Below are 27,351 nucleotides of genomic sequence, written 5' to 3' on the forward strand. Positions count from 1 at the left end.
TTGCCAGGCACAAGCACAGCAAATTCAGGCCAAGGAAGGACTGCTGTTTTTTAACTTTAACAGGGCAGGTGCGTTTCAAAAGGCCTTCAAAAGAGTGACGTGGTGCTTTATGGATGATCTCGTTTGTGGAGGGGCTCTAGGCCAGTGCTGAAGGACCTGTTTTGCAGGGTGAATGTCCCAGGATCAGTCCCCAAAAGGAGCAGAGAGGCTCCCTGCCTGAAACCCTGGAAAGTCGCTGACTGTCGGTGTTGACTGAGTTAGGCCCATGGTCTGACTTGGAAGCTTCCTTCTTCCCCTCTAGACACCCATCCTCTGAGCTGCAGTTAAGAGTTGGAAGAGACCACAAGGATCATCTGGTTCAACCCCCTGCAAATGCAAGAATCTTTTGCCCAATGTGTGTCCCGAGCCCAAAATCCTGAGATGCTCCACCAACCCAGCTATCCCAGTGATACCATACCAGTGATCTGCTTGCTGGGCTGTGTGACTCTCCATCATGCATACAGCTGCAAAACACACATTTGCCACCAAGTAAGGTGTGAAGTAACCCTAAAGCAGAGATAGTAATTTAAGGGCATGACACTCTGTACCATGCTGGTCAGGGGTCACCGGAAATCTCTGCACACTGTCAATCCAAGGGGGTTAAGGAAGTGTAAAACAGTTTGCAGGCTCAAACAAAACCCTGGAGGGTGGGTGAGTTTGAGATCAGCGGACACTCCTCAATTCCAAGCCCCACAACCCTTATGATAGCCCAGAGAAGAAAATCGGAGACTGTACTCAGCTGTGAAGCTCACTGGGTGGCCTTGATCCAGTCAAGACATCTCCATTTAACCTACCTCAAAGGGTTGTTGTGAGGATGAATTGTAAGGGAATAAAACTGTGAGACCACCTTGGGCTCCTTGGAGGAGACAAGTGAAATAAATGAAATGAAATACACTCAGCATTCACGCCCCCTTTTGCAGTTCATCCTAGCAGCTAGAAGGTGAGACGCAAGTGGCTGTTGGCTTCTTCCTTCCCATCCTCTCCGGAGATGAAGCCGCGTCGCGGAGCTTCGCCTTGTCCAAAACTAGGTGGCAGTGGCTGCTCAATTTTTATGAATGAAGCGGCGTCGGGCTGGGTGGGGGTGGGGAGGCGACTTGCGCGTGAGGCTGCTCCCCCCATTCTGGCTCTGTCGCCGGCTGGAGGGGGGAGGGGGAGGGGGAGGGGTGTGTGGCGAAGGAGGGAGGCGAGGCGGCCCCTCCCCCTCGTATTAGCATAAGGGCGGGGGAGGTTTACATGTCATTCTGCACGTTGCCTTTCAGCGATCCAGGCGCTTAACCAACCGGCCTTGGCAGCCGCCCAGCGAGTCAGCTGCTTCCGAGCGGCGAAGGAGGCTGGGCTGGGCTGAGCGCGGAGCCCCGGCGCCGGTTTTAAGGTGTCCCCGCACCCGGGCACGGCAGGGATCCCGCCACAAAGGGGCCGCCGTGGGGCAAGGGTGCATCGGCAGCCCGGGACGGACATTTTTTTTTTTATTAAAAAATTAAAAATAGCAAAAGTACAGTCTCTTTCTCTAACGCCCCCCCCCATTCATTTCTGTATTTTCTCATCACAACCCAGCAGGATTCTGCTTCCTTCTTGTGTGAAATCCTGCTGTTTGAGGGGTGGGGGAGAAAAGAAAAGAAAAGCAGCCGTGATCTCTCTGCAACACCAACCTGTCAGCGTGATGATTGAATATTTTCAGCAAGGGCTGCGAATCTGTCTTGCCAGGCTTTGACTGATAAGCAATTATCACGTCCTCCTCCGCCTTTTTAGCAGCCTTGTGACAGCTGAAGATTCAACAGGTGAAGCTTTCCCCGAGCTGCAGAAAGCTATGAATGTTGAATGTCTGCCTGTTCCATGTCTGCTCAAGAAAGAGGAGGGCTTCCTGGGGCCAAAATGTGGCATCCTTATTCACCCCCCCCCCGCCCCTCATAGCAGCTCTGCAGAGTGTCCAGCCCAGCAGAAGGGGGAACCTGTGACCCTCCAGAGATTTGGTGGACTGCAACTCCCAGCAGGACTGACAATTGGCCATGCTGGCTGGGACTGATGGGAGTTGGAGTCCTACAGCAGCTAGCAGGCCAAAGGTTAGGCCTCCTCCCTTATACTGAGGGGCTTTAAAAAAAATAAATAAATGAGTGCAATGATCTTCACTAGGTATGAGGATCTCAGTTCCCCTTGTGGGTTTTCCGGATCTGTCACTGCCTTGTGCCTGCTCTGGATCTGACCCTTCTTTTCACGAAGTGTTTGTGTGTAGTATCCTCTGCACAGACACATCTTCAGAATCACTTAACACTGATTAATTACCACTTAACATAAACTAGTCATTGTTCGGTACGTGCAGTTCATGGGCAGTTAAAGGATGGTTTCCCTTGCCTCTTCTTAAATGCATCTTTATGGATTTAGTGCATATTAGTAGCTGTGAGAGTAGGGAACCACTGGAAGATTTTATTTATTTTAAAAATGCAATTGATAACAGAGAGCTAGAAGAATCAGGAATGACAATAAAAACAAATAAACTGCAATAGCAGGTGAATGACGAAAGCAAACCAAACACCTGGAAATGTTTGCTTGGAACTTACTTCCAAGTAAATACATAAAACCCTATCCCAAGCCTGGCAATGCTTGGTCACATCTACCAAATGGAAGATGGCAGGATCTCCAAGGATGTGTCTCTACAAGGAACTGGCTTCAGGCACCAGACCCACTGGCAGACCAACTCTGTGTTGCAAATATGTCTGCAAACGTGACATGAAGGCTGGCAACGTTAACCCCAGTGTGTGGGAATCACCATGTGGGAATCCCTTGCAGACGACTATAGCATCTGGAGACAGGCAGGCAGGTTGAGTATCTACAGCAGCAGCAAGAGGAGGAATGACTGTTGGGAGGAGCACAGAAAGAATAAATGCTGTGAGAGCCAGTGTGGTGTAGTGGTTGAGAGTGGTAGACTCGCATCCCCACTCCTCCACATGCAGCTGCTGGGTGACTTTGCGTTAGTCACACTTCTCTGAAGTCTCTCAGCCTCACTCACCTCACAGTGTTTGTTGTGGGGAGGAAGGGAAAGGAGATTGTTAGCCGCTTTGAGAGTCCTTAAGCGGAATATCAAATCCAAACTCATCTTCTTCTGTGGTGTATCTGCAACAGCACAAACGGCCGCCTTCATCTGCCCCAGCTGCAGCAAAACATGTCTCTCTCTTATTGGTCTTTACAGCCACAGCAGGCGCTGTAACTATTCAACAGTTTGACTTCGCCCCCAAAGGCGCACCCTTCCAGTGTCTCCCAAGACAGGTGGATGCCAACCACATTGAAAGCCAAGAAAAAAGGACTCAATCCAGGGAGAGAGTTCTATTATCTTGGCATCACTGTCAAGGAAGCTCTGCCAAATATCCCAGTCAGCCAAGTCTCTGAAGGCAGAATGACACACAGCAAGGCCTTCAGTGATGAATGCACTCAGTAGGTAGACTTAGAGGAAGGAGACAGTCTTGCATGTAACTTGTTCCTATAGCTAGATGATCAGTTAATCAGGAACAATGGAGTGAAATAACTTACATGCACCCTGATTCCAGCATTATGAAAGAGTCTCTTCTGACAGTAGATTTGGGCTGCCACCCAACATGTTGATCATTTCAGTGATTATAATCCCACCTCTCTGCATCTGTGGGCACCATTTACTTAGGCACTCAGATGTCTAGCATATGCATGTGCACTGACCGATTAACCTTTATCTTTTTTGTGATTAAAAAAAAAACTCCAAAGGCTTCTAAAACTTTAAAGGGAATGAAGTATGTGCATACAGCTGGCATTTGAAAAGAAGGGAATTTGTGGCATCATGTAACTCCTGTTGTGGTGGACAGGCGAGATCAGGGTTCCTGGACAGCTTTATCAGTCTTCTGACACCAAGCATGCCTCTGTCTTGAGACTAAAGCTGCTTCCAGATGGCTTGATTATTGAGCATTCATCCTGATTTTTTGTGGGGAGGTCAGGGGTGATTGTGTCAAGCAAATATTGTCCCACAATTTCCCCATACTGTTCCCTGTCACTCTTCTTATTGCAAGATGTCTGGGGTTTCGGGGGGGGGGGAGTGGGTTAGTTGTGCAAGAGCTCCAAATCAACATTAACTGTGCGACTTGAATTTGTCCGTATGTGATTAAATCCCACCTGAAAAGAGCAACAGTCTGAACAAGAAATGCCCTGATGTAACCATTCCACCATTAACAGAATTTGGGGAGTGACCTTATTTATTGCTGCTAATAATTGATCTGGAATTTTAAACAAGTGCAAAAGTGCTTTACAATCTGTATTGTGTCTCTGCTCACTGTAACTGTTCCCCTTTTATGGATGGGGAGCTGAGGCCAAGAGATTTGCTCACTACCACAAAACAAACTCATGCCACAAAGTTTTCCTAGCTCCACTCCATCTACTCCACCATGCTGGCTCTGGAAAGCTGATTTTCAAATTCTCCACTTTCGTTTGCTATGCTCTTAGTACTAAAATGGCCAGTTATCACCTTTCCCAACAAGCTGTAAATCTCCAGTCACTGGTTTCCCACTAATTCAGTTCACAGGGCCATGCAGGAGTAATAAAACCTGCACAGAAGACATCTGGCTGACTTGGCCGTTTTGCACTGGGCGTTTGGTTTTCCTTGTCTGCTGGGTGGTCCATGGCAGGAAGATTCTGCAGAGAACAAAGCTCCTGAAGCAGCAGCAGCAGCAGCAGCAGCAGCAGCAGCAGCAGCAGGGAGCTTGTTTCTTGGTAGAACACTTTGTAGTTGAGATGCAGCATCCAGGCTTGTGCTGTGATGATGGCCGAAGAATGCTCTTGCTAAACATGGTGATTCTGTTTCAAGTGCCATTGGTAGGAGTCTTCCTGGGCTTGAAGGACCCTAGCTCACTTGTAGAGCATCTGCTATCCAAGCAGAAGGTCCAGGCTCAATCGCTGGCATCCCAGGTAGGGCTGGGAAAAACACCTGTCTGAGACCCTGGAGAATCACTTCCAGCCAGTGAAGACAACACTGAGCTATATGGTCTGACTCAGTGGAAGGGACCTTCTTATGTTGCTAACCCTTCTCAAGTGTGTTAGAACAAGTGATTCAAATACACAATTTCTGCCCTCTGAGGCATTTGTTTACAGGGCAGGTGAGGTAAGCTATGTTCAAACCACATGTCCACCACACCTAGACTATTTGTGTCTACATCCTTGGAAGAAACCAGAGATTCTGATGCTCCCAGAGGGATTGCTCTCCTATTTATCCCTTTTTCACTTAGAGATCAGCAGCTCCCCATTTCCCAGCCTGGATTAAGAGATATCACAACAATCCTCCACAATGCTTTCTGAACACCACAAAAAAGACTCCCAGAGGACAAATCCATGTCTGCCTCACTCCCAGGCACTCGGAAATGTTCTTTCATGACACAGAGACAATGTTCTCAGAGAGCCTCTCAGACTTGCTGCGGTGCAAAACTAATCTTTTCCCAAGTGGTGGTGAAAGCAGTCAGTTGTGGCATGGGCAACCTCATGCTCTTCAGAAGTTCAGAGCAGAAAGGAAATGTGTAAAATCAACAGTTGGCATTTTAGTTGCAAGTGCTGTTGCTGCAACTCGAATGGCCTTCCTTTAATCTTTTCTACAGCCCTCTAAAGAAAGTGAAAATGGTTGTTCCCATTTTCAAGATTGGAAGACTGAGGCTGCAAGGGAGTGACTTTCCTGTGACCACTTGGTGAGTTGGTGGCAGAGATGAGATTTAAACTGGAGTTTTCCTTATTTGCAGTTCAGTCTGTGCAGGGCTACACTAGCTCACTTGCTTTTGCTGCCACTACAATGATATTCCCACATTGCAGCACTGTTTCCCTTAGGGGCAAATGCCATCTATTAACATCTGTAGAAAATTTATGTATGCACGTATGTATGTAGTCAGGGACATTCCTGGGATGGTACTGGGACCACAGTTCTTTGTAGGAGCAGGTTCTACCATTTCTCTTTACATTGTCTCATGTTGCCTATATGGTAACAAGCAGAGGACTGTCCTTCAAGTCAACTTGTAAATGGGCTTCTTAGGTGGGATGGGATACTTTTGGGGTAGGCTGGAACATAATTGATACTGACCCAATGGAAGCTTCTGTCCCTGGACAATACTAGTGTGCGTGTGCGTGTGTGTGTGTGTGTGTGTGTGAAGCCTTCCCCTGTGTTATGGTCCCAATCAGCATCCTGCTTCCCTGCTGCCTATTTTGGGCAAAAGAAGATGTCAGGAACTAGCAGCAACACCCACACCTAAACAGTACAGTGGTACCTTGGGTTACATACGCTTCAGGTTACATACGCTTCAGGTTACAGACTGCGCTAACCCAGAAATAGTACCTCGGGTTAAGAACTTTGCTTCAGGATGAGAACAGAAATCGTGCTCCAGTGGCACGGCAGCAGGAGGCCCCATTAGCTAAAGTGGTACCTCAGGTTAAGAACAGTTTCAGGTTAAGAATGGACCTCCAGAACGAATTAAGTACTTAACCCGAGGTACCACTGTACATTTAAATCACACGGTTCCCCGCAAAGAATCTTGGGGATTGTAGTTTTATCCCCCAGAGACCTATGTAGTTTGGCCCAAAGTTTCCTTTTTGGAGGGATTTTATTTTAATGGAGGTGCATTCAGTGATGTGAAGCCTTGCCTAAAGTGAGTTCTCGCCACCTCAGCGAGAACTTGTAAGTTGTTTTGGGTCACTTTTGTGAGGAAAGTGGCTAATTCGTAACTCCTCCTCCTAAGTGCAGCTTTCAGCAGGTCTCTCTTATTCATGTGTTGTTTGCAGTGTCAATTTCTTTAAAACTTGTGCAAGTTGGAATGACCATCTGATGAGACAGGCTAAATTCACAGTCTCTCGTTACCTTGGAAAGGGCGACTTCCGTGTGCCCTCTGCCAAAAGCCTGACACGACTCATGTGATCTGAGTGCCTTAGGACAGAGGGAACAAGGATGATGTCCCAGCAGGTAGAATTGTTGCTCAGAGCAAGAGCCAGATGGATATAAGGAGCCACCTTAAGAGAGGGGGGGGGGGATTCCAGCAGACCATCCATATGCCCAAAGACACACTCACAGCAAAATGTTTCATCTACCATATTCCATAGCCAAGGCAACCTTAACAAAGAACATTTCCCTTCAGACTTTTCTGTGCTGCAGCTGGGTCTGAAGGTTTTCTCCCTCCCTTCTCTCTTTTTATAATAATTATGTCATTATTCCACCCCCCTTTTCATTCAGAGAAAAGAGAGGAGAGGTGATGCCAATGCAAAAGAATGGGCATTTAAACAGAACTAGATTGAACAAGCAGTGTGTGCCCAGAACAAGAAGTCTTTTTACATTGCATATGAACTTATACATGGCTCCATTCAGCATATTCCCCCCCGGTTTGAGCTCGACGCAGAGAATCAGGCATTCACAGCCCTGGGACTTACATCACTGACATTTCCACATTTTCATACTCAGCCTTCCCTGAGTTTTAGTTAAAAGAATCTAAAACACAGCTGTGAAAACATCAGCTGATTTGTTACAGGCAAAGGATATTCCATTTTTAATTGTTTAAAATTTGATTATCGTTGAATATTCCTAGGACACGGGTATATATGATATGTATGCATGCATGCATGTGCATTTTCCAGAACAATCTGGCTTTGTTGCCACCACCTCACAGCTCTCTCTTCTCTCCCTCTGAATGAAAAAAAGGAAAGTAATTATGGCATTCTTAGGAAGCCAACCCTTCATTGCACTGATGGTTGTCGAAAGACGTGCACCAGATCTGTGTCCATATCACCTGTGTGCGTGATATCTACCTGTGTGTACTCCAAATAGCCACTGTCCTGCTCCATAAGTTCATATCCCATTAAAGATTCTGCAAAAGCATCAGGGACATTACAGTGGTACCTCGGGTTACATACGCTTCAGGTTACAGACTCCGTTAACCCAGAAATAGTACCTCGGGTTAAGAAATTTGCTTCAGGATGAGAACAGAAATCGTGCTCTGGTAGCGCGGCGGCAGAAGGAGGCCCCATTAGCTAAAGTGGTGCTTCAGGTTAAGAACAGTTTCAGGTTAAGAACGGACCTCCAGAACGAAATCTTCTTAAGCATGAAGCCAGGCAGGTGCAGTCAGATGAATTCACATTGCTCCAGATAGCAGGACTAGAATGAATGGGAGGACACTGCAGGGAAATGGGTTTTGGCTAAATATTAAGAGAACATTCCTAACAGTAGGAACTGAGTACCTTGGGAAATGAGAGCTCTCCTTCCCTGAAGCATTTGAGCAGAAACTGGGCAGTCTTCTGTTAGGGATGCTGTCGTTTCATCCTAGATTCTGCACTGAACAGGAGTTTGGACTAGATGGTCTCCGGTGTACCTCCCAGATGTGTGATTCTATCAATCTTGAGGCAAAGCACGTCAGACAGAAACAAAAACATGTATGAAGAATGGAAAGACGCGACAGTGTCACAGTATGGAGAGAAAACTTAACACCGATCACTCCAGCTTGCAACCAAACTACAGCCTACAGTTCCTGACACTGTTCGGCCTTACATTGCAAATCAAGAATTGCTTTGTTGCAAAGTTCTGCTTCTTTTTCAAAGTAGCCACTTCAGGTGACAATTCTGGGAGCCCTCTATGTAGCAACAGAGAGCTGGAGAAATATTAATTAGGCTTCTCGAAGAGGAAAAGGGATTCTCCCACAATTAGCATGCGAAGTGAATTAGCATTCTTTCCATTAGAAGCAAAGGGTTGTCTTAAACCAATCTTCTTGTCCCCATCCATGCCAGGCAAAACCACATTCTTTTATCCAGGAAGCCTAAGATTATACAAGATTAGGTTTTTCTTGATCTCCCTTTTCATACTGATTGAATTGTTCCCCCTCGCACTTTCTACCAAATCCTGTTTCATGACATCACAGGCTGTTCCCATGGAAATAAGGATAAGGTCATTATTTATTTATTGTAGGTCATTAATAATAATAATAATAATAATAATAATAATAATGCAGCCCTTCAATCATACCCCCAATTTACAAGAAAGAATAAAACAATTCATGTGTAAATGCAAACAAAACATAAAATGAAAAGGCCACACAATCACAAAAGCAGCAAAGAACAGCCAGCAAGGTTAAAATCATATCTGAAAAGCTTGGGGAAATAAAAAGGCATTTGCCTGGAACCCAAGTCTCCTCACTGATTTCAACAGGTCTTAAAAGTGCTTACTGTTGTTGCTTAGATTAACAACCTTTAGATATTACTGCTAGTGTTAATGCTTAAGTAAAGTCCCCCCTCCAATACAGTCCTTTCCTGTTATTGTAATCTGTAGCCTAGACTATATACATGCTGTTACAACATACCTTGAATGCCCCACCTGCATTAGATCAATGACAGCATCATAAATGGGTGATTCTCCCAGGATGAATGGGGGCAACTTGTCCCAGAAGTCCCTTTGTCTTGTCAAGGGGCAAGGAACCTCAGTTCCGGGGGTGAAATGTCTGCATGACCCTCAGGACTTTGCCCAGGCCACACCCCTCCTCAGGCTCAAGGCTACATATATTGCTCCACCCACTTTTTGTTGGTGGCAAAGGAAAAAATAGGTATATAGAGGATGAATTCCTGGAAGCCATGATCCAAGTTTGGGGCAAGTACCCCCACAGAACCACAAAATATGCAGTAAAGTGTGGAAATATAGGCTGTTAGATCTTTAAATGTGCCCTTGTGAGTTCTGAAAACTCTTCTCTTTCCCTGGCATAGAAAAAGAGCACATGTTTGGTAAATTTAAAAAAGGGTTTACTTACAAACTCTTCAAAGGTCAGATTCATGTGCTTTCCCATACAGCATTCAGAAAAGTTGCACAGGCAGTAAAACTTGGTTTAGTTGCAAAGTGGTGATAGTTCCTAAATTATTGGTATAGGAACTCAAGAGCCATTTGGTCTGAGCCTGGAGCTGAACTTCTAAGGTGAACTGGAGGGGAGCAAAAGCTTGATCGCCTAGTCCTTTCTAAGGTGAGCTAAGCCTGGCAGCACAGCTTACTCTATGGTCTTAACCCCATTATGCATTAATTAGACTGAAGCATGTTGGTTATATGAGGCTGGCTATCCCACACTTTTTGCTTCTGGTCCTGCCCACCCTGGCATGTGCCCTCTTCCCCCAGGAGTTGCCTATGTGGGAATGCAGCTCATGGGCAGCCCTTATCCTTGTTCCAGCCCTTTCCTTGTCCTCCTAACTTTTAGGGGATGTGTGTTGTCCTCGTTTTTCAATTTCTGTGAATGATGAACACAAGCACACAGGCAGAAATATCCCTGCCATCTTCACCTTAAAGGGTTCATCCAATGCCTGTCTATGTCCCCTCTCATACAACTGTGTGCTTTTGGAGAGATTTCCAGGATCACATATTTAGAACTCAGCCCCAGAGAAAGACAGAGCATCTGCTGCAGTTTTACCACTGACAAACGTGTCTTAGTTTCTGAAGAAAAAGAATCGCCCTTCTCAGACACACATTTGCAGCTCAGCAGAGTTTAACTTTCTTGTGCCATTTCCTGCCCCATGAGCACTGGCTGGGTAGTATAACTTTGCTATCCCAGCCTGGAATCTAGATTAGCGAAAGTTTAGAATGACTGGGAAGCCTAATTTTTAGAAGTTTTATCTTCTAGGCTAGTGCTTTCCAAACTGCATCCAGGGAAAGTTTATCAGGGGCTTCTTCTTAAGAAGACTGGTAAAGGTAAAGGACCCCTGACAGTTAAGACCAGTCGCAGATGACTCTGGGGTTGCGGAGCTCATCTTGCTTTTAAAGGCTAAGGGATCCGGCATTTGTCCGCAGACAGTTTTTCTGGGTCATGTGGCCAGCATGACTAAGCCGCTTCTGGCACAACGGAACACTGAAACCAGAGTAATAGCAGATAAACTTCACTGCAAGACTGTGTGGCCAATGTTTACAACCTTCCTCTGCAATATGCTGTAACGAGAGAGTATTGGGCATGATCAATGAGGATATGGTCTTATTTCACATCAGATGGGAATAGATATAGCTGAATAGATATAGCTTGAGCTCACTGTGAACTCTTGCACATGCCCCTGATTTTTTAAAAAAAGTGCACAGGGGTTCCTTGATGGACAGGTCAATATGGAATGGGTTCCTTGAAGGTAGGAAGTCAGAAAACTAGCCTTCAATGTTCCAAATCAAATTGACAGTGCAACATAAGGCATGATGGAACAGAGGATGCCAATAATCATATGGTCACACTGGTGCCCTGAATCTATGAGTAGTGAGAGGTTTCAGGGGTTCAGCACTACTTGGGTTTGGTTTCTTTTCGAATAAGGTCCTTGGGGGTTTACTGGTGTTTTGCAACATTTTTATTTATTATCAGGCTGTGCATTGGTGGAGGTACAGTACAGCATAAAGCATTTCAACAGCAAGCCTCCTCTTGCCACATCAGGTCCTCCAGGACAACAGCCAACATCTACGATATTCTTTTTATAGAGCCAAAACTCAGATTCCTTATTCTCTTCCATATCTGACTCAGTCTGCCTCAAAACAGCCAGCCTGTTCTCCAGAGATACTGCTTACAGCAGGGGTCAGCAAACTTTTTCAGCCGTGGGCCGGTCCACTGTCCCTCAGACCTTGTGGGGGGCCGAACTATATTTTGAAAAAAAAAAAATTGAATGAATTCCTATGCCCCACAAATAACTCAGAGATGCATTTGAAATAAAAGCACACATTCTACTCATGTAAAAACACCAGGCAGGCCCAAAAAATAACCCTGAGATGCATTTTAAATAAAAGGCCACATTCTACTCATGTAAAAACACGCTGATTCCCAGACCATACGCGGGCCAGATTGAGAAGGCGATTGGGCCGCATCTGGCCCCTGGGTCTTAGGTTGCCTACCCCTGGCTTACAGCATCCCCAACTGGGAAGGAAAAGGCATAACCCTTTTCATATATTACCTCATTCATTCCTAAGGCCAGCTGTTGAGAGCCATTGGCCTATTATCTAGAGCAGAGGCCTGGTATATTAGGCCTGAGCCTTCTCCTGTACAGCCTATGATCTGATGCTCTTGCATCTTTGAGCCAGTCTGCATCACCAGATTTTTATATTTTTGCTAGAAGTAGAAATTGGCGATTACCTTTTTTCAACATATATTAGTCTTGGTTTCCTTGTGAAGATGGAAATACATTGCCTTGTTCTGAGCCATTATCAAAAACAATAAGAGAAGCTCAGTATATTAAAAATATACAGAGGTACATTGTCTTTTGTCATGTAAAAATCATGATTTCTCCGAAAGGCAAACTAGTCTCCTTGGCTAGAGCATTTTCCAGTACAGTGTAATTGCAATATAGATTCTTGAATTTTGTCAGGTCCACGAGTTGAAAATATTTAGCTGGGCATTCTCCAAGCCATATGTATTTCCTTGGACATTCAAGTAAAAACTTCATGGCTGGTGATATCTTAGTGTTACTAATATGAAAAAAATGCCTTTGCAGCATCTTCGCTATTAAAAAGCTATTCTTTTGCTACAATAAGCCAAAGCATTTTGAACATCAGAAACATTCCAGGATTTATTTTTTTTACTGTAATGGATGTTTAGTTCCTCCTTGGTTTGTTGCATATTTAGAGTATGGAATGTTGCTCTCTTTGAAGTCAGTGGATCAGCACTGATTTGCACAAGATAAAGATCTGGCCCCTAAATCTGTACCCATCTAGGGTAATTGAGCTGTGTTAAACGCATCTAGGATTGTGGATATGAAGCACCTACATTTTAGAAAGCTCATTTCTCAAATGATTACACCAGAATTTGGATACATGCAAAGGTGTATCTAGGCCCCCTTATCACCCTTGGCGAGGAGTTGGTCCCCCTTGAAGTTGGGGGACCAGAATCTCATAAAGTTTGCTTTTGGTTGACTTTTGCACTCCACCAGTTTCTTCCTCTGCAACCATAAGGTTTGGGTCTGCTCTGTTCCGCCTCCCCTCTTCCTCTGCTGGTCTGCCTGCCTGCCTCCCTGGTTAAGCTCACTGCTTTCGCTTCTGCCTACTTCCTCCCTCCCTTCCACCCCCCCCACTGGAACTCTTGCCAGCTCTCTCCCTCTTTCCTCCCTCCAAGCCCTGCTGGTCGCTCAGCTCACACTTTCAATAGCATCACTGGCCAGCTGAGGAGGGAGCCCTGCAGGGCTGCTGCGATAGCCCATGCCAGCAACCAGATTCCTCCACTGAGGTGCCCAGATGAGCCTGCTCAGTTTGCCTGGCCACCCAGAGCACTGGAGGAGTGGCCTGGGGAGCATACAGGCAGGTGGGTGGGTTCCTAGCCACTCTGAGCCAGGTGTGATTTTTGCGCTGCCGCCCCCTGCCTGTGCCCTTGGCTGGGGCCAACTCCTAGGTATACTTTTGGATATGTTATGGTTTACTAACAATAGTCCCCCCCCCCAATTTTGCTAACTTTGTATGCCCAAAGCATGTTCCCATCTCTGTCACCCCCCGCCCCCTGGCACTAAGGAACCAGGAAGAAGATTCTTTGTGGCATTTCCTTCCTTTACTTGCCTTCTTCCTCAGATATCAAGTCAGTGGTTCTAGGGTAGATAGCTACACAGAGTTCAGTGTCAGTTATTCAGACTTTTACAGCAGTGTTTAATCATTCACCACAATACAAAGAGTTGTATTTCTTCTTGCTTTTGTCTTCACAGATGGGGTTTTGGTCCTGGTCATACTGGGGAAACTCATTGCCCCAAAGGAATGTAACATTTCTAATACTTCCACAACAAATTTACTGGAGGAAGGGGAAACTACTTCTACACAAGAAGCAATAATTCCGGAGGGGACACTCTGGAGATAAAGTTCAGACCTGTGTCTTTATACCATCACATGTGGGTGGATGGGATTCAGTTATATTCCAGTGTCTTGGTGTACAAGGGAACAGCTTGAAAAGAGAAAATGAAATCAGAGCATCAACTTGGCTTACACTGGAGTCCATTGAATTCAAGACTAACTTTTGCTCCAGACCTTTTGTGTGACTTGGAACAAGCTCTTAAGTATCCATCTTCCTTGGCTCTCCATTCTGTTAATAAAGAAAATATTCATGTAGGTGAATGAAGAAAGTTATGGTGGAAGACTAAGGTCCAACATACACATCCCTTTGGTTTCCTAAGGAGGCTTCCATAAATGCTGTACTTCCATAAAGTTTTCCATATTAAAGTGCTCTACCAAAAAAGAAAAGAAAAAAGAAATTAAGTGTATGACATAATCTGTTGTGTATATAGCAGATTCATTCTCATGGCATGGAGATACAGTAGTTCTATGGATGCACAAGGTGTACTCTAGGATCTATGCAAAGCCATGGCAGACTACTGTTATCTTTTCTGGTGGGAAGTGGCTACCGAAGCATATGCACAAAGAATTATTCAGCACTCGGCTACAAAGCCCTTCAGTGGGCTGAAATACAGCTCAACAAAATGTGGCTTGAGTCTGAGCATGCAGGCTGCTTCGCTAGGAAGACAGCAGAGATCGGGTATATGATATCAGGCTAGACAGAAAATAATTCTCCACTTTTTCCAGTGGACAGTGCATTGGTCCATAGTCTGCTTCAAGAATGAGAACCTGTGGCCCTTCAGATACTAAACTACGTTCCCACAATCCCTGATTGACCACCCTAGATGGGGTTGATGGGGACTAAAGTCCAACAACATCTGGAGGACCACAGAATCTCCATCCCTAGTCTACAGTATAGACAAGTATAGATTTGTAACAATACATAAATTGCCTTTTTGATTGATGAAGCAAGTAAACTTGATCTGAGAGTACACCAGATGAACTGGTCTTCTGGGCCATGTAGATCTTTGTAGGCTCACTCACTACCAGGGCTACTGACAACTCTCAGACAACCAGATTACCATTTGCAAATTCAAACTGGGTTGACTTCTTCCTTTGGCTTGCATATATATATATATATATATATATATATATATATATATATGATCAAAAGCACTTCATGTGATTCAACCCCCCGCCCCAAACTTCCCAGCAATGCTCAGTCATCTGGTGATGCTTCTAGGTCTAAAACTATTTTTTGAGATCTAGACGCACGAGTCATGAGCCATAATAACTGGCCTTCTTCCATCTGCTCCATTTGGTATCAATTTGTGCCTGGAAAAGAGCATTTCCAGCTCCCAGCTGTGCATGCCTGCCTGCCAGGGCAGTTCTGATTAGATTTGCAGCTGTGCTTAACTTTCCTCTGCTTGCATTAGACTCTTGTTCTAGGGTTGAAGGGAAAGGGGGAGGGTGCAAAGATACAAAGGCCTGTAAGGGAGGAGCAATTCCTAATGGGAGGAGTGCACTATATCTTAACCACTATTATTTCCCTCTTGGAAGTATTATTTCTATGTCATTCTTCTCATCTTGTCTTTGCTAATTGCTAGCTGGGGATAAATAGCTTTGTTGGAAACCCTTCTTCACACCAACAATGATTCTTTGCTCATCTAGACATTAGGTTCTTGTCCAGAACTTTGTAATACTGCAGAAAAGCCTGATTTATCAGCCTTCTCATTATAATATTGGGCTTCTCCTGGTCCTTGGAATATGGCAGATATTTCATCACATTCCTGGATTGTTTTTGGTTACACACTGAGATAAATGAAGTGTCAAGTAATTGTTTTTAACAGAGAAGCTGAATACAACGCTAGGTCCTTATAAATTAGCTATTGTAGGAAATACAGACTTTCTTGCACAGTCATGAGAAGTAGTAATAAGTTAATGTTATACAGAGGTTTGGAATTACCTCGGAGGGAAATCTCAGCAAGAAGATAGCAGATTGAAGAAAAACGAAAGTGGACAGTTCTGGTGCTAGTTTAAAGTGATTCAGGGACTGGCAAGGCACACTATAATAGCTTCTTAGTTAGCCACTGTTATAGTTAACATAATATAGTCCTTCTTGTTGGGTAGACTTCTTGTTTGAAGGAAGGATGCTGCTGATTGGTGAGACCTTATTCAGGCAACCAACAGGAATCAATATTTGACTATTCTGGCTTCACATAATCTCTCATTCATCCAGCTTCTCTGCCTTTGAGCGCACCATGAACCTGTTGCTGGCACACAATGATTTGACATCAGAGTCAGCTGAAGGCAATTGGAAGAGGTAAGTTAATTTCCCATTTGGTAACTCTGAAAGGTAATGGTAGATCCCTAACAAATGGACTGTATGGTAACCATTGCTCCATGTTACTCTGCTATTGCTGTGTCTCATGTAAAATTATATTGTGTATGTGCGAAGGACACCGAGAGAGGTTGTATTGTCATATTAGTCCCATGAAATACAGAAGTTTTAATTAGGTAAAATGGAAAGGCCTCTAAATGTCTTGTCTGAATACTTGATGTTGTTTAGAATACAGCTAGTAGGCTGCCAGCTGGGACTAGCCCTAGGAATCATATACCAGTTTTGAAACAGCACCAGCGGCTGATGAATTTACAGTAAGTGGGTGGCAACTGCAGAGGGCTTTTTCATTTGTGGCTCTGCAGCTGAGAAAAGCTCTTCCCAAGGAGGCTCAACTGGTTCCTACTCATTTCTTTTTGTGCCAGATTAAGATCTCTGCATTATCACAGGCCTTTAAAAACACTGCTTTGAGTTGTTTTGGCAAACTCTGCCAACTCTGGTATGCTATGGTTCTTGTTTGTTACTGATTTAATGGGTTTTAAAAAACTTACATCAGTTTTATGCTTGCACTTGCTGCCCTGGGAATGTGCAGCTAATAGACCTATTATTGATATTTACCATTACTTTTTACATGATTACAGAACTGACAAGACACGTGTTGAGCCCATTTATAATGGATTTCTGTATGAATAGCCACAGTCCAAGTGACTGCCAAATTTTATCTTGAGGTAAGGCAACAAAGGTCTGAATCAGCAGCTTCCTTTTCATTTTTGCATGATGAGTTTTGTACGATTCAGAGGTCTGAGTATGTAAGTCAGAGAGAAAGATGAAGGCAATACCATCCTCTCAGCTAAATGCAACACTGGGCTGTGCACCAGCAGCATGACTGGGATTTCCCCTTTTCAGTACTACCATCAAACATCTACCCACCTTCTAAGAGCTGGCACATGCCTTGGTAGCTGCTCTGGAGGGGACCATAGGAAGCTGATTATTGGTCCTTCAAGTATAGATATGGGGAACCTTTGGCCCTCCAGATGTTGCTGAACAAGCATGGCCAAGGATGATGGAAATTGTAGTTCTGCAACATCTGGAAGGCCAAAGGTTTCCCACCCCTGATCTAATTGGGTATTGTTGACGATGACTGGCAACAGCTCTCCTCTCCAGAATTTCAATCAGGACACTTTCCATGCCCTCAACAACTATGATGCAGAATATTTGCAGTATCCTTTCTTAAGCTTATAGAGATATCACTAGCAATCCAGAGAATGGGAGTGAATAGCAGGGAATTAAGTCTGCCTGTTTAAAAATAAGAGTACAATGCACTCTTAAAACTTACTAACACCACTTTTACTGGACACTTTTGGGAGACACAGTATGGGGCCAGAAAATGAACAGTTGGTCTCACCAAATATTAATCTTTAATTAATTGTTATAAAACCATTAATATCCTGACTTTTGGCCCTAAAAAGAATAACTCCCAAGGCAACTTTCATTTATAATTAAAATATTGACCAATAAAGCCATCAAAAACAAACAGAACACATTTACAATGATCAATGCAGCAGAGAAAAATTCAGCACAACTCAAATACGTAGTAAAATAAAATGGTTTTGACAGAATGTCTAAGTCATAATCTGGCTTTGCTTGCTCTTTCCACAGAATTTCAAATTGTTAAACTATGAGATGTTTTCTAGAAACTACCTTGTGCTCCTTTTAAATATCTGTTATGAATGCAAATTGTATTGACACATCCTGGAAAGAAAGAAAGGACACACACACACACAAACATTTGATTAACCCTAAGTCAACATTATGATCCAAAAATCTGCTTTTGCAAAAAATTCTGGAAATAAACAATTTTATCAAATCCAACGATATCAAGAAAAAATGAACAACCACAAGCAAAATCAGGAATTTGTCCCAAAGATCAGGGTCACAGCAGGACAGCTCAGCACATTTCCAGGAAATGGCTGGTATAGAGATCAGTACCTTAGCAGCAGTGAGCTGCAGATATAATAGGAATGGGGGGTTTAGAGAGCTGGTGCTGTATTTCAGAAGATTATAATTAAAGGTTGCAAGGGCAGGTCCAAGGCTTTTCACCACAAATCTCTGCCCCCACCAAGCTCTGAAATTTCTTATAGGTTTTACAAGCCAGGCAAGATTTATGCGATTCTGGTGGCACTTTCCTAATCTCCCTTGCTGTCCACCCTCACAGGTGGAGAAGCATTTAGCAATAAGGAATAAATTTTAGTTCCTGGACATGCTAAAACCACAGACTCTTGGAGAAAGGCATACATGTCTCCCTTCAAACTGAGCCACTATTTATTCCTCAAGACCAAGATACACTTTCCACACACTAAAGCATCTCCTTGTGATCTTTTCAGCTTCCTTGCAGCAGCTTGCTCTGTCCCCCACCCCCGTATTAATGAAATTATATCAGCTTGGGAAGCAGGACTTTTACATGTACTGTAACCATTACCTCTATTTCCCTCTTCACCATTTCCCCACCTGTTTATCAGTTGCACTGCATCTCATTTCCACAGCTGCCGTTGCCTTGAGCTATACACAGGTGGATGTGTGCTCTTCCTACATGCTCCAAAAATGATTCCACCCAAATGATGTTTACACTTGATTTTAGCCAAAAGGCCAAGAAGCCAAAATAATTTTTACGAGTGAATGCATTATTCCTGATTAGAATTACGTCATTCTAATATGGGAATCACATGGTTGCCATATGAGATGATGAAAGGCTAATAAGCAAGGATGTTTCCCTTTAACCTTTCTTTTAGAGATATATTGGGAGAGCACACAAACACACACCACAAAGTGTTGACAGCTCTGAAACAGAGGTGTAGTGAAAACCATTTGCTGAAGGAAAGGCCACTTCACACTTACTGCATTGTCTATACCGAAAGCACTTGTATATAAAAAGTGTACATTTATCAGTGTGTAAATGCACTGTGAATAAGCACTGGGGAGCTGAGGCCACAATTATGTCCCCCTGGTGCTTATTCCCCAGTGTTTAAGAATACGTGCCTGCTAGTCATACTTTATTCCCCAAACACAACTGTGTCAAGTGTGAAGTGGCTGAGGCAGGACATGACCTGCAGTATATAGTGGTATGTATGTTGTATGTGTTGACATAACCTGGTACAAGAGCAGCTCTTGGCTTATTTTATCTGGTGACTGATCAGAGGGCAATAGGCTGGCATATTACACAGAGCCGTTCTGTGCCATAAATTTCCTCGAAAGCAAAACTACAACTGATGCGGGAGATCCTAAACAAGAACTCTGGAGCTTTTTAAAACGGGCAACCACAGTGGGAGTGAGGATCACAGGAGGGGAGAATGGGGCCTGCATGCTTTCCCAATAGCGCCATGGTGGGGATTTCAAGAAGGCAAAGCATGAGGTTTAGCTATACTTCCGCAGGTGCCATGGTTACTGCCCAAATAGTGCGCCCCCCCCTTCCCTATGGCTGTTATTCGCATTAAACACACACACACACACACACACACACACACACACACACACAAAGATATTGGATCTCCAGAAGCCAGTGTGTTCATTGTTCCACACCCCATAATCTAGCCCCTGCCTATACAGGGCAAGATGCCTCGTCCCGGAAACCCTGTTCTGGGAAAAGTTCGCTTCCAGACAGTGCGCTCACAGCCGCGGGGTCACCTCCTGAAGCTTGACAGACGGGGAGCGACGGGAGATTCATCCCAGATCTCTCGACTGCTTGGCGCGGTCTGTTTCTTAGGAGCAGAGCGGGTGTGTTGGAAGCCGGACCCCCCCCCCCCCCAATATCTATGGTGTGTTTCTTCGACGAGCTAATGGCCACATGTGCAGTTGGGGAGATGAAGGAACAAAAATACGGTCTCTGAATGCGCGCGCGCAGGTTCTCTGGACGGGTTGCCACAGGTACCAGAGACCTTGAGGGAGGGAGGCGGGGGGGGGGGAAGCGTGATAACAAAGCCATGTCTCGCCTGCCCCCCCCCCAACTCCTTCTCCTCGCTCATTATAATGTAGGAGAAACCGGGCAGAAACGTGTTTCACAACAGGAGCGCCACAAAACGTCTATATGGCAAACGAAACGAAATCCCGCAGGAGACCTCCTGGCAAGCCGGCGTTATCTTTCCGGCATTCGCCTTCGCCACCTGCCTCCTCCTGACACACTCTCTCAATCCACCGCACCCCCCCCCCCGCCCGCCCGCACGCCGCCTTTGTAAATCCGGCTCGCGCGAAGCGAGCGGCACCTTTCCCAGAGCAGCTGCTTCCCGCGCGCGCGCGCCCGGCCCCTCCTCTTCCCGCCCACCTGGGAGACGGACAGACTCCCTCTCTCCTCGCCTCCGCCGGCTGCTGGTGCGGACTCGCGACTCTGCACGTAGCGAATGGAGGCGGGCTCCTCCTCCTCCTCCTCCTCCGGCGCGCATGGAAACTGCTGCGCCGCGTGTGGTGGATCCCCCCCCCTCTATCCCCCCTATTCAGTTTCCGACGCACCATCAAGGGCTGCGTGTGAGACCGCGAGCAGGCGGGGCCCTTCCTCCGTCTCCTCCTGCCACATACGCGCCGGCTGCGCCTTTGCTCTTTCTGTTCTTTGGCGATGCCTCGAAGGGTTTAATCTTCGCTGCCTGCCGAGGGAGGGGAGTTTGGAGGTCATTTCACTTTCCTCTCCTTCAGAGGTTCAGTGCCCGCCATGAAGGACTCCGGGTGGGTTGATCGAGGTCAAGCACAGACCAGCACACAGGACCGGCCGTTTATTTCTAAGGCAAGGTGTTGCCTTATATTTTAGAGCGAATTGTTCGTTTAACACAGATCAATTCGCCTTTTGGCATATCCACACCTACAATTAACTGTCTCGCCTCCCCCCCCCCCGAAAATCCTGGGAACTGTAGTTCGTGAAGGGTGCTGAGTATTTTTGCTCTGTGGGGACAAACTATAGTTCCCAAGACCTTACGCCACACTTTTATTGATTATACAGCAGGGTTTGTTTGGCAGGGTGGCAGAGATTGATCCTTCATTACAGTCAGTGCTGTTGGAATGGCTTTCTGTTCTTTGGTTGGGAAGCACCTAACCAGAGGTGCCAACTTGAATAAAATATTGGGGAGGGGGGAGGTAAGCCTTGCTCTACATAATCAATCACATTACACAGCACACACACAACATTTGAATGGCAATGTCCAACTTTACACACATATCAATTTATCTGGTTGTAAGTTCTATTGAACTTAGTGGGACTTACCATATTTTTGGCTCTATAACACGCACCCGACCATAACACGCATGTAGTTTTTAGACGAGGAAAATCCGTAGGCATGCCACCCGTAGGCATTTCCTCCATAACACACATAGACATTTCCCCCTACTTTCTAGGAGGAAAAAAGTGAGTGTTATGGTGCAAAAAATATGGTACTTCTGATTAGACAGGTACAGAAGTGAACTATAATTGTACAAAGGCTTGTGAAAGTTCCCTCCCCAAATCACAAACTCTTCTTGAAACCCCCTGCAAGTGCATTGTTAAATACTCTTGAAGTACTGAATACCTGCCATAGGGATGAATGTGAAGTGGACTGGAACTTCTTATCACAGGGGTAGTGTTTTTATTACTGATAATTTCTATAAAACAAGGAAGCAGCTTGTGGCACCTTAAAGACTAAGAAATGGATTATGATTCATGAGATACATATTATAATTTCTATAGGACTTACTGGTGTGCCTGGGGTATTCAAAAAGGCTATACTGATAATGGACAGACATTCTCCGGGAAATGGTTTTACAATGACATTAAATGAATATACTGTGCAGAATGATTCTGGCATGCCTTCAGTTTATGGGAACTAGAAAGTCTTCTTACCAGAGTTTCCTAATTTTAAAATATGTTATTTTAGCATATGACATCAGCATAGAATTTCATACACTTCATAGACTGCAGCTGCACAATAATACATATTTTTAAGATTTATGATTAGGCAAATGTAGAATGGATACTCTCTCTCTCTCTCTCTCTCTCTCTCTCTCTCTCTCACACACACACACACACACAAAAAAAAAAAAAAACACCACCTGACACCAGAGAGAATTAGGTCTGTTTCAAAAACAAAATAATAATGAGAAATACCTTGATGACTCATTCAGTGACATATTCTTTGTACTAGAAATATTTATGGCAAGCTACTTAGTAACCAAACTTATGTAGAATAAATGAGGTGAGGAAGGGGCAACTTACAGCTCAGTGATAGTTTGGTATGGATGGTACACAGCTTTCTGTTAGCATTCCTGATAGTCACAGCTTCCCATGGGTAAAGAGATGTCTGAATAAGTCATGGCAAGAATGCTGATGTGGGGGCATTATGGTGCTGTGGTAGTATGCTGGTTTTTGTTCTAGCCAAACCTGTTTTCATAGCCATGTCCCTGCTCCACACCCTCTTTCATATCTGGCTTGGCAACCAGAGTACCAGGTGATGCCTCTCAGAAGGTTAGATTTGGTCTAGTCTACCAGTTGGTGCACCCTTGATATGCTAGACAGCTATCACCTGATCATTAAGACGGCGTGAAACAATACAGTCAATACAATGCCCAGCTGTATCTTTCCTTGCCATTGGTATCAGAAAAGGCAGTGCAGGTCCTGTACTGTATGATAGTAAGGTAGCCTGGCTTCATTTCCTCCTGTTCTTAGAGGAAGAATGCTAAAATGTGATGGCGAAAGGCAAAAAACCCCTGATTCGAACAATTTTTTCCAGGAGGAAAAAAGGAAAGGAAAGAAAACGATCTCTGAAGTTAAAAAAGTTGTTTGAGTTTTTTGTTGAACTGGGGCAAATTGCTGGAGTGACCCATGCCATCTGAGATGGGGGTGAAGACCTCTCTAGGGAACTCCTGATGTTTCCCTCTTTGAAACACTTGATACCTGGTGTGATCCGATCTGTTCCAAAAAGAAAATGTTTCCGCTCTGAAAAATCTTTATGAGCTCACGGATTTGTCCTTTCCAGCAAGGCAGTCCTCATAATAGTCAGGAAAAGCTAAGGCACAGGGAATTCCACTGGAGTCAAGGGGGTAAACCTCAGCCTCCCCTTTCAGTAAAACAATGGAATGCATGTGTCTCGTGACACCACCATTCTGATCCTGGACTATATCGGTCATATATTTAACTGAATGTCTTACACTGTTAATCAGAAACATACAATTTTGGAGACCCAGTGGTGCATCATTATGGTCAGATGTTCTAGGGCAAGACATAATTTACACACAGATACAAACATTTACGGACTTTGTGGTGATGGAATAGCAGGGCTGCTGTACCTGATTGTATTGCTGCCTTTTCCTCTTTGTAAAACATGTTTGTACCTATGCATTTCCAACATATGCAGATGGGTCCAAACTATCCTATCAAATTAGTAAATATATAGCTTGGCATGTCACGAATTTTGTTACTGTAGTTCTGGGCAAAGTGAACCGATGTTTCAGCCCAGTCTGAAACAGGTTCACTTGGAAGTGATTTTGATGGAACTTCCAAGTAAGTATGTTTAGATGGTCATCCTCTGGCCTTCCCAGGTTGTCAGTTTCCAGATAAATGCTTAACACTCATATAGCACACTTCAGGCTGGGTTAATGTGTGGCACACCTACTATGCCATGACTATGAGAGAATAATGTCTGTAGCTGAGGTTTGATCTAGCGACTTCCTGGCTCACAGCTCACTCACTCCATTAACCACTATGTGACACCAGCTTTCATTGTACAATCTGTGAGCTGATGGGGGTGTGGTGTGGTGGGGAACCCATGATGAGCATCAACAGCAATGCCTCTTCCCTTGTAGCAAGGCTTTGCCATTTTGTGAACTTTAAATGCCTATTTATGGTTCTTCAATTCTACTGTCTGAAAACAAAATCAGAAAGTGGAGCAAAAGCTGTCCCTACAACAAGACTATTCCTCCCTCTGGAAGCAAGGCTAACCACAAAGCATAAGAAGAGCCCTGCTGGATCAAGCCAATGGCCCATCTACTCCAGAATCCTGTTCTCGCAGTGGCCAATCAGATGCCTGGATAGCTCAGTTGGTTAGAGCATGGTGCTGATAATGCCAAGGTTGCAGGTTTGATCCCCATATAGGGCAGCTGCATATTCCTGGACTGCAGGGAGTTGGACCAGATGATGGGGTCCCTTCCAACTCTATGATTTTATGATATAGAGCAAAAAATACGAAGCATGGGAAACTTCTAAGCAGGGCAACGGCACCCTTCCCAATCCTTTGCATTGTACACGGCAAGCAATACCCCCCCCCCCCCATTTTTGAACACCAGGAAAAGCCTGTCAGTATTGCATGTGGGATGTATGTATTATTTGCACCCAGTAAGGTCTCTTGTTTGCTACTATTTCTGAATTCCGTAGTGCATGTTAAGATTTAGCAATATACACCTATTTTTAAAAGGATGCACAAAAGGCATTGCAGAGAGATACTTTGCTTTCATTCGCTGTTTCATTTCTTCCGAATCCTCTGAGAATCAGCCTGTATGGCTCTGTGATACAAGGTCTTCTGGCAAGCTTGAACAAGAGATGAAGGAAGGAAGAGGAAAACGCCACACTGCAGATTGTGAGCAGCAGCGTAGGCACTCAGACACAGCATTAGATTATTTACTCTTAACAACCTGCAAGGGAACAATCTGCATGAGACTGCAATGGTATCAGCCCTCAGTGGCCAATGAGGTACCAGAGAAATGTGGAGTGATCACAGACAAAGCCAGGAGAAGGAGGAGGAGTGCCCTAAAGCCCTGACCGAATTCTGGCAGCCCCAGACACACTGTTAGACTGCCCGTGGGAGGTGCTGTGAATGTGCAGAAAATTTGGCTACATAATATCCTATAAGTGGACGATTTAACTAATACACAAATGACTTTATGGCCCTGAGAATGAGCTGATTTATCATGAGCTTCGGGGCAATAATGTGCTGCTCTGAGACAGAGGAAGATTGAGAAAAGTTGAACCAGCCCAGTGCCTAGGAAATGGAATTGGACTTAGCTGTTGATGTTATTAATGCCTTGTTCCCACTCAGTCCCACTCAGACCCTGACTGTGATTAGCTAGTGTTGGTGCACCCAAGTCATGGATTTTTCAGACAGGCAAGCCCCTCCCCACATAATGAATCACAAGATGCGGTGCACACACACCATTTGGCTGGCAACTTGGGGTGGTGGTGGTCCTGCCCCCCTTAAGTATTTTATTGGGGTTGACCAAAGGGACCTCAGCCTCTAGTAGAATGGTATGCAACCATTCTGTTGGTGAGAGGTGAACATCCCTTCCACAGTGTGAACTGAATAGCTGCTCTGCTGGATCAGTTCCACCTGATCCAGTATCTCCAGCCATGGCCAGACAGATGACACCATCCCAAGCAGGGCACCATGGCAATAGCTGTTCCCTGTTGTTTGCTCCTAGATTGTAACAAGTGGGATTGGCGGGGCAGGGCGGGGCAGGGGGGACAAACTGCTGTTCAGGGTTCCAACCAGACAACCAATCCGCCACTAACCAAACCTTTTGCTGGAGACCACAGGAAGGAAGAGTTCTAGTGTGCTCAGATCCTGACTGGGGGTGTCTGACAGGCATCTGGTTGGCCGCTGTGAGAAAAGGCTGCTAGATTAGACGGCTATTAGCTTGATCCAGCAGCACCTTCTTACATTACAGTGGTACCTCGGGTTACAGATGCTTCAGGTTACAGAATCCGCTAACTCAGAAATAGTTGGGTTAAGAACTTTGCTTCAGGATGAGAACAGAAATTGTGTGGCGGCAGCGGAAGGCCCCATTAGCTAAAGTGTTACCTCAAGTTAAGAACAGTTTCAGGTTAAGAACGGACCTCCAGAACAAATTAAGTTCTTAACCCAAGGTACCACTGTATTATGTTATGTTCATACCATCTTCCAGGATACTGCAGACCTGTGGATTCCCTTCAATTTGCTGATAACTCCCTCTTGTGCAGTGATAGGTTGGGCTATATAAAGATCCATGGTTGGCAAGCTGAGCTTGCTATTAGCATATAGGATAAAAGGAAATGCTGTAGCTCAGTGGTAGAACCTGACTTTCTTTGCATGAAAAAGACCCCAGGTTCATTTCCTAACGTCTACACTTGATCTTAGCCAAAAGGCCGAGAAGCCTTTTGCAGGATACAGATCCCTCTGTAACTCTGCAGGTGGCGAGATTCCTGAATGCGGTTATCTCACACACAAAAACCACCAAAAAACAACAACAACAACAACAAAAACCAATCGGACAGTTATGATGAGAGCGCATGACGGACCTCGTCTCCAGTTCTCCTTTTTCTGTGAACCGTCCCTTGGATCTTTCCGGGCCCCAAGCTGTTATTTGTCACTGCTCAATGTCCCACCCTTGCATTGCGGTGTTCCTCTTCTGTCGTTAGATGTATTGGTTTTTATGCTTCTGTGCTTTTATGTTTGTACATATTTTATGGGCTAATAGCCGTAAATAAAGATTGATTGATTGATCATTTCCTAACGTCCCCTTTGGAAAGATCTTAGCTAGATGAATTGGAAAAAGACCCCTTGCCCCAGAGCTTGTGGAGAGCTGCAACTAAGCAGAATAGGCAGTACAGGGTCAGCCCATGGCCTGATGTGCTAAAAGGCAGTGTTGACAAGTAATCACTGCTGTAGTGCCTCTGCATGTGGAAGTCCCACTCTTAGGTATCTTAGCAAATCATTGTCCATAGGTCTTTCCTCCATGTGCACACCTAACCCTTTAAAAAACAATGCCACCGAGTGGCAATTATCACAATGAAGACACACCTCTTTGCTCTGGCTTCTGACCCAGAGACATATATTTATAGGACCTGGCTTATTTATGTGATTGTAAGTGGTTTTAAACTGTTTTTAGCATTGTGTTTTAATTGCTGTAACCCACAATGGGACCTTAGGATGAAGGATAGTAACTAATTATAATTAATCATCATCAACATCTTGTGATCATGAGATCCATCCATGGTCAGGGAACTCAAACCAGTGGTGAAGCTACCTGCTCGGGCGCCCGGGGCAGTGTGCATATGGGGGCAGGGCTAGTCACCATGGGGGTTGGGTTAGCTGCCATGGGGCAGGGCGAGCTGCCCACCAGGTGGGGTGGGGTGCACAGGGCAGGGGCCAGCCACCTCCCCCTTAGCTGGAGGGGGGCCGCAGCCAGGAGGGAGGCAGCGTTTGGGGCGCCCTGCAGGCCGCGCTCCACA

At 45.1% G+C, this 27,351-nt stretch overlaps 2 long non-coding RNA genes across 3 annotated transcripts in view; one reads left to right on the forward strand and one right to left on the reverse strand.

Annotated features, from left to right (window-relative positions):
• The window catches only part of LOC307212263, a 26,071-nt gene extending 12,257 nt beyond the window's left edge, over positions 1-13,814 (forward strand). Inside the window, exon 3 of the long non-coding RNA XR_013836916.1 lies at positions 13,684-13,814. This is a non-coding gene — a long non-coding RNA (uncharacterized lncRNA). The remainder of the gene's footprint in view (positions 1-13,683) is intronic.
• LOC307212247 lies at positions 11,344-20,560 on the reverse strand. 2 transcript variants are annotated; one of them, XR_013836883.1, is made up of 3 exons: positions 20,458-20,560; positions 12,702-14,196; positions 11,344-12,519 (listed from the first exon to the last, which is right to left on the reverse strand). It is a non-coding gene; the product is annotated as an uncharacterized lncRNA (long non-coding RNA). The 2 variants fall into 2 exon arrangements; XR_013836884.1 differs by having other exon boundaries at positions 11,344-14,196.
• Positions 20,561-27,351: the final 6,791 nt, after the last annotated feature.

The sequence above is a fragment of the Podarcis cretensis genome (genome assembly GCF_951804945.1).
Source record: "Podarcis cretensis genome assembly, chromosome: 3".
Lineage (NCBI taxonomy): Eukaryota > Metazoa > Chordata > Lepidosauria > Squamata > Lacertidae > Podarcis > Podarcis cretensis.